The sequence below is a fragment of the Pistacia vera genome, unplaced genomic scaffold (genome assembly GCF_008641045.1).
Source record: "Pistacia vera cultivar Batoury unplaced genomic scaffold, PisVer_v2 Contig36, whole genome shotgun sequence".
NCBI classification, from domain to species: domain Eukaryota; kingdom Viridiplantae; phylum Streptophyta; class Magnoliopsida; order Sapindales; family Anacardiaceae; genus Pistacia; species Pistacia vera.
Window position 1 is genome coordinate 687827 of NW_022196179.1, and position 8710 is coordinate 696536.

The 8710-nt window shown below is 34.0% G+C and overlaps 2 pseudogenes; both read right to left on the reverse strand.

Moving 5' to 3' along the window:
- Positions 1 to 1794: 1794 nt before the first annotated feature.
- LOC116139843 lies at positions 1795 to 3137 on the reverse strand (annotated as a pseudogene).
- A 1509-nt stretch (positions 3138 to 4646) lies between these two features.
- Positions 4647 to 8091, reverse strand: LOC116139844 (annotated as a pseudogene).
- Between the last annotated feature and the right edge of the window lie 619 nt (positions 8092 to 8710).

Genomic DNA, 8710 nt, shown 5'->3' on the forward strand with positions numbered 1-8710 from the left:
GATTGCCATGCAGCATGCTCAATAACTGAAATTAACTTTCCTTTTTTCTTTCTACCAACTCTTAAGTCGTTGTAATATTTCTGAAAAGAAATCAGTGGCGATGCAAGACTTTAAGAAAGTGAGGGCCGTATTGAAGATGAAAGCTTAACGTCTTTTGTCTAAGAAATGAACCGTTTACTCAACCTAACCACTCAACACAATTTCAAATAAAATCGTGAGTTAGGTGGAAGATTCCCTAGTTCCATTTAGTATATACATTAATCCTGCCCAGATTGTCAAACTTTAAATATTTTCCCTTTTTCAAATTTTAATTGCCACTATACCAAATTACTAGGAAATTATGATATCGAATTTACAAATTAATTACATTAATCATCCGCAAATAATTTCAGCTTAACTTTTCTTCTACCACATTACTTGCTTGTTTATATAAATATGTTTGAATCAATCATAAAAAAATTTAATATAATTATAATTCCAAGATTGATATCCATGAGTTATCTGGCCACAGTGAAATAATCATGGTATACCAATCTCGGCAATATACATTAATAGAAACAAAATTAATTAGCTCAACTCAATATAAACAATATATTAAATTTTTTTTTTTCTTAAAAAAATATTTGGTTGGACCTATGAGATTATGATTCAAATTTCCCATCAAACTTGGGCTTCAATTTACATGGAGAAGTGATTATGGGCTGAAAAGCCCATTTCTATTGTTGCGTAATTGAGTTGCAAAGGATGTTGTGTGGTGGATATCCACTATTTCTAGCCGTTCTTTTAAAAATAAAAAAAAAAAACCAGTAATACTACATTCACAAACCTTCTTATTAATTTTCTATAAAACACGAATGTCAACTCGTAATTGGTCAGTTCGAAATAGTGTCTCACTTTAAAAAGGGTCATGTTTGATCAAATGCGAATTGCACATAAAAGTTAGTAAAGAAGGGATAAGAAGTATTGTCTCTATCTTTTTAAAATAATAATAATAATAAAATAATAATAGGAGGTTTACAATTTTTCGTTACTGAAGAAAACCTAGTATACCCACTATAAACAAAGCTTGCGTTTAGTTGTTTGCAGTTCTTGTTCTGTAAACATATTAACGACAATAAAATTAGACATTGTATCTCCTTTTACATTATATTCATTTTTTCTCTACTTGTATATACTATAATATATAAATCTCAAATTCAGACGTATTAAAGTTTTTAACATGTAGACTAAAAACAAATAAGTAATCAGTGTTGGAATGGATTTTATATTTTATGAAGCTCACAACTTCTACACGTTAAAATTTTCAGACATGATTATTAATTATTAATAATGACAATCCAGTCAAAATTGAGCATAGCTTTACAGACAAGTCCATCTTTTGATAGGATATTCAGGAAGAGTCCATCGGGCCCTCATTTTGTTTTTTCACTCAATATGCTTAGCTGTGTTTTATACATAGAGATGACCGGATGCCCTTAATTAAAATTATTTTCCAGAAGAACCAGATATAAAAGAAAAATTAAGAAGTAGAGCTGCCTGTACACCAAACAAATCCATTACACATCAAATTCTTAATTTAGTCACATGTCAAGAAGCAGATATCTTTAGTTGTACATCATAATACAGGTTTTTAATTGGTAACAGAAGTAAAAAGAAACATATAATACAAATAAAATAAGACTCTGGAGGAAGACCAAACCATAACTTTTATTCAATCTCATAAATATACAACATTTCACCACATATTTTTTCCACAAATTACACGTAATAGACTGAAAGTCAAATCATGTTTGCCTAATAACTACCAAATTCATAAAATTTGATGTCAACACGCAACGAAAGTAGACTTCACCTTCATATGCATCAGTCATTTAGTAGCGATGCCACGGTGATGAAAAAATCTCCAGTGCCACTCACCACAGAAATGTCTCTGGTTTTGACCATATGGGATCGGCTCCAAGAAATTTATGGAGCCCTGGTGATGTGTGCTGTTAAGGAGGAATGAAAATCCTAGCCAAGCCGTGAAGGTTTTTTTGCTATCGTACATGTACATGCCTTGTGCTCTACCAACAGGCTTGGAGTGAAAATTGTTGTCAAGAGTAATGGGATCATCGAAAACTGCTATGTTTCCGAAATGAAATGGCCTGCTAAAATGGTTAAATTAGCCTCGTGTGGCGCTGCCACAATTGCAGATGTTGCGTTGTCCTTGTTGTTGCCATGTATATAACACATGAAAGTATAAGACTAACTCCTTGCATGGCTTATACTGTTTAATTCCTTGCATTGGATGCTGCAAGAAACATAATTAAAAAAAAACAGAATTCTGCTCTTCTTGACACCATTGTTGTGTTCTTTAAAACTAGTTGGGGTTGGGTTTAATCGTTCTTCGTCAATCGTGCTCTTTATACACTAGGGTGAGTAGTTTAAAGACAAAAATGAGGGCTAAGGGCATAATAGAAGCAGGGCATCTTTGTATGAAATTGTTCCAGCCATCAAGGGATTCCGTAATCGGACTTTTCTTAGTTAGCTAACTTCCAAGAATGTCACCACTAAATCCAGTATAACAGCCAAAACTTATTCTAATTAATACACAAATTATAATGTTATTTTCTGTTTGGTGTAGTTTAGTTAATTAACTAGGCAAATGAAGAGCGTTTACGCAACTTCTTCTTCATTGAAATGCAAGGGTTCTTTCTTTTGTTATGAAAACTTTCTGTTCAAACTAGGGACGAAAGTTCACTATAATAGAATTAAATTAATCAACCGAAGTAGTAAAGAGAATTTCAAAGAAAATCGTAAGTTAGGTGGAAGAGATCCCTTAGTGTGTATATAAGCTTGTCCAAATTGTCAAACATGACATATTTTTCCTTTTCAAATTTCATTTCTTCCCTACATCCAAAAGGAAATCTGAAGCCACGATTCCTCGCTTATGGTAAATAATTGCAATTATTGTATGTTACACCCGAAAGTTTGAGAGGCAACAATGCAAACTCTCTTACTTTTCTCTTAAATTTGTTTTATCTTGAACATTTTATTTATTTCCAGCAAAAGTTTCCTTTTCTTGTGATCATATTGGTTGACCTATGAGCTTGGGGTTCAATTGCCTGAAGAACATGGTATGGGCTGAAATTGCCCATTTCAACTGTTGACCACTCGCGCTTTAAGAGGTTGCTCAAGGGGTGTTGGGTGGATGTCCACAAATTCCGCCGCCCTTGAAAGAAATTAAATAGATAAAGATGAGGATTGTTTGATCTATATTTTTATTGAAGGAAACATAGAGTAATACGAGACAAAAAAAACAATAAACAAACAAGCACAAACAGTAAAGAGAAGAAGTAATAAAAGTAATTATCCTAGTTATCCAATGTAAATTACGTTCAGTAGAGTCAATATTATTCAATATTGACTCAACTCTCTCGTTTTACAATGAAGTCAACAAAACCTCTGAATGCGTCTGTGTAACATCAATACTAAAGTGTCGACAACTCTTAACACTTATGAGATTACAGTTCTTGTCTCAACTAATATATAAAATCAGGATCCCAATTTTGTATGTAATCCTTATAGATGGTCGTTGATCTGGTCGAAAACGGTCAGATCTGTGACCATTAACGACCATTGATCTGGTTAAAAACAACCAATCGGTGCATGATCGGCCAATCTATCGATGTGGCACCGTTCTGGAGTGTTAGGGCGGGTCGACTGTGGTAGTCAACGGCCGACAGTCGTCTTGAGTGACTGGAGGTATTTGAGAGTATTCATTAAATAGTGATGGTATCTGTTAAAAAATAATTTATGGTTATAGAAGTCATTTCGTATGTTTAGACTAACTGTATTGTAGACAATAGGACATTTGTTTTCAAATATTATTAATAAGGATGAAATTGGTATAAACAATGGATTAACCCAATAATAAAAAAATACACTTTTTCTACGGTAATTGAATTATCCCTTATATTACTTTCACTATGATATTGATAAATTACCAAAATCTTCATTTATTGACAACACAAACGTGATAATACGGAATTAAAAGATATATTCCATTGTTATCTTTATGAACCTAAAGCAAACGTACACCATAGTAATATTAAAAATACCCACCGTCCAGGATGATTGACTGTACAGTATAAAAGTTCAGTGCCGTCAAAATTGAACATAGCTTTACAGAAATCTATCTTGCTAGGATGATTCAAGCAGACACCCACGGGCCCCTTTTTGTTTTTTGGCTCATTTTCTAAGCTGTGTTTTCTACATACAAATGATCTGATGACTTATTGCCAAAGAATCTTACATTATATCAAGCAGCCAGACAAAAAAAAAAAAAAAAAAAAAAAAAAAAAAAAAAAAAAAAAAAAAAAAAAATTAAAAGTGGAGCTGCCTATATCACCGAACAGATCCATTACACCTTCTCACCCAACATCTTCAATAATCAAAATTCTTAATTTATTCTCCATTGTCAAGAAGCAGTATATTGGTTGCACACAACTCGTGCAAATTATTGGTCAAAGTAAATAATAAAGAAACATGTAATGATACAAACAAAAATAGACAAATTCAAACACTCTTTTTCAATCTCTTCATTAATACAATACACAACATTTCACACATGTTTTTTCCATCTCACTCTCACATCAAATCATTAATTACAAACAGTCATAAAATTAGATATCAACACGCAAACGAAAGTAGACATCACCTTCGTATGCACCAGTCATTAAAGTGGTGATGCCACGGTGCATGAAAAGTCTCCAGTGCCACCCACACTGAAATGTCTCTGGTTTTGAGCAGAGTGGGATCGGTTCCAATGAAATTTGTGGAGCCTTGGTGGTCTGTTCTGTTAAGAAGAGATGAAAAGCCGAAGAAGGTAGTATAGGTGTTTTGGTGTCGTATATGTACATGCCTTGTGCTTTACCAACAGGCCTAGAGTGAAAAGGTTGTCAAGAGTAATGGGGTCATCAAAAACTGCAATGTTTCCGAAATGAAAATCGCCTGCCAAAATGGTTAGATTATTGCAGATGTTGCGTTGTCCTTATTTTTGCCATTGTAAATAACATCATGGAAGTATAGGACTAACTCTTAATTGGTTTATACTGTTAATTTTCCTTGCATTGGATGCTAAGGAACATAATCAAGAAAAACGTAACAATTCTGCATCTTCTTGACCCATTGTTGTGTTTCAAAACTGCTTTGTGGGGTGAGTTTAATTCGTTCTTGGTCAATCTGTGCTTTGAAAAACTCACTCTATGGATAAAACAAAAACGGAGGCCTAAGGGCATAATCAGAAGCAGGGCATTTAATTTGTAAGCAATTGTTCTAGCTTCCAGGGATTCCATAATCGGATTTTTCTTCATGGGCCAACTGGCAAGCAATCACCGGCTACTACTTAACAGTTTAAACTCAAACTTTGAAGAAGAACAAACTGGAAAAGAAAAATGTTATCTCATTTGTTTTTCCGCTTGGAATATTAGTTCTCCGCGGTGTTTCTTTCTCAAATAAGTCTTCATTACTTACATAATACTAATTAAGTAAAGGGATTGGATAAATTTGTTGAGCAGCTGGCTCATTATGCCGACAAACATATGCTCGAATATTAGTATATCAGTCTGAGCACTTTATTAGGTTTGTGAAAAGGCCATTGCTTTTTTAATGGATAAAGAATGATGAATTAGTTAAAAGTCAATAATGAAAAACAAGTCGATTAGGCCATTGAATAATCTTATAATATGAACATTCAAAGCTTATAATAATCAGGAGTTGTTGGACTTGATCTGAATTAACTGCTCTTCACGATGAAGCCCAGAAAATTGATAAACCCACTTATAATCACATACCCACTCATATTTTATCTTCTAGGATCATAGTGATGACAATACCCTCATCAGTAGTCCCTCTAAACAAGCAATCATAAAAAAGCTGTTGAAGTTAATAAACTAATGGGCATTCTTAGCTTGAACTTAAATAAATTTGTAGAGTTTTGGATTATGCACTGGGAACATCGAATGTGGCCCATAACTGTCTCATCTTCACCGTTTATGATTCATTTGGTGGAAGATTGGTGGGGTTTGGGTGGATTTTGCTTTATAGTGGTTGGTGAGGTCTTTAAATGAAAGTGAGTAAAGTGAAAGGTTGCGTTATGGTAGGTGAGTTCATTCTCAGTTTGAAGCCGACCAGTACCTGTATATTAATGCTAATAGAATTTTGCTTTCTTGTTAAATCATCTTGCCATCTTAAACACAATCTCTTAACAAGATCTTATCTATAATTAAGTGAAAAGCAAGACGGCATCATTGCCAGTAATCAATATATCCTCACATGTGAAAGCTCCAAAGTTTCAATGTGCAATTAAAAGTTTGGAAAAGAAAAAAATAGAATATTTTTATTAAATGATCACTAGTATACAGGAAGATCCAATCGGCTTGTTCTTCAAAGAGTGACATATAATTAATTTCATAAAATTCTAAGTCTCTTCGACTCAGGATTTCAACAACGAGTTGTTAACTATCTTTGGGTGGCCCAGTGATTGAATAGAGACTCTTGGAATATTACCTAAAAGTCTTAGTTCGATTCACCTCAGTTGTTAATAAGGATGATCATGAAGGTTTACCTGGCTGTTAACTTCAAAGCCTATGAATTACTTGAGTTATGCACAAATGACCTGACACCCTAGTCACCAAAAAAAAAAAAATCTAAGTTTGTTTCTTTAATTTTTTTTGTAAAGTAATTATTGATAGCATACTTTTCTAAAGACCGACTTGATACAGATTTCAGAACAATGGTTGATAGAGACAGTGAAAGGATGGGCAAGTGAACTATATAAACGAGAAAAATAGTTAATTAACTAACCCAGAGGCAAGAAAATGACATGAACATTGATTTCGGAAAGGTGAGAGGAAACTGAGTACTAACCCACTAAGAAAACAAGTCAAGGACAAGATGATCAGTTTAATTTCACGATTTCCATTTTAATCATGGATACTCAAATTTGCTAGTAGCAAGAATGGTGCTGTTAGGTATAATGTTGTGTTAAAGTTATGAATATGATGCTTCCGAGAGAGAGAGTGTGATAGTGCGCTGTCAGAAATGGACTCTCCAGCTTGGAAAGAGTCCCGAGTTGACCTGGAAATATTGTTTGTGTCACAATCGAAATTGAGGGAGCTGATTGGATTTTATTGAGTGACAAGTCCATTAAATTATAATCAGATTCTTAGATGGAAACAAATCTTGTCAGAAAATGAAATTATTAAAGGTGTCCAATTAACATCACTAAATCCACCATTAACTTCCAAAACGATAATACATTATGAATGCGTATCTTACTTTCAGATTACAAACCAGCTAAAGGGTCTATAGATATTTGCAAGTCAATCATGGAAAATTCCCAGAACACTCAAACATATAAAACTGGATTATTCTATTACAAATGGTACTAAAACAAAAACACATTTGCAAACCTTAATCAAGGTTGCTTATTTGTGCACACTACACGAGCTTCCTTGTCAACAATTACTGAAGCAAGATTATCCGATCGCAAAATTAAAGAGAGCCGAGTACATAAACTCTAACTAATAACATCATACAATTTAATATCCACTTGAGGCGGAAATACTCAATGCTTTCGATGCTTCAGTTGTGAAAGTTACAATACCTCTAGCCATGAAAAAGTCTCCAGTTCCTCCAACCACTGAGAGATCCCGAGTAGGCGCCCCTAAAGGGTCGGAGCCCATGATATTGATAGTACCTTTATGTTCAGTCGAGTTGAAAATCAAAGAAAATGCAAAGAATGTACTGTAGTCAGTTCTCATATCGTAAACATACAGCCCTTGAGCTGCGGCGACCGGAGGAGAGCGGAGGTTTTCATCTTGGTAATGGGATCATCAAAAATAATGAGGGAGCCAAACTGGTAGTTGCCTAGGTTGGTCGCATTTGTAATTCTGTAAGATGTTGAATTAGAGAGAATGTTGCGAGTTCTACCAAAAAGGATGTCATGAATAAAGCACAATTTGTTTGCATGGTTTGGGTATTTGGAACTTTCCTGGAAGCTAAAGCTGAAGGAGAAGCAACAAGCAAAAGAAAGAAACAAAACGTCATCACTCAAGCCCTTTCATTTTTGAGTTTCTAGCTTGCCAATACGAGCTATAGCTTGTAGTGATGGAATGGTTGGATTTGTGTAAGATATGGCAACCTTTCCTCTTTAATAGTGATGAAAAAGAGTTAATCTGTTATTATCTCACACAATAAACATTATAATAGTCCACTCAACAACTCTCTTTTACTTAATTTGACTTTGAGTAGTAATAGAGCTCGTTATTCAAATTTTCTAGCCTAATCTTAAATGCTTTATCCAGTTAGGTTGCTGTTATATATATATATATATCAAGCTTTTTGTTTAATACACCAATATTAAAATATAATACTGGGAATTTAGAAGCTTATGGTTTCATCATGGTCCTGACCCAGCAGCCTTATATGAATGATTAATCTTCATCCTGGTGCACCCACCACAACCACTCGTATTAATTAAGATTGATTATTATCTTTCTCCTTTGAAAGGAAAATTATTAATCAATTGTTGTGCTAATCAAAATCCAGTTGGAGCAACAAAGTCTCAGAATTCTGTCTGTTGGAGGCAGGAAAATTTAGACACAGAATGGGGGGCACATGCAATATTAGACACTTATTTTTAATAATTTAATGAGACAAGAAGGGC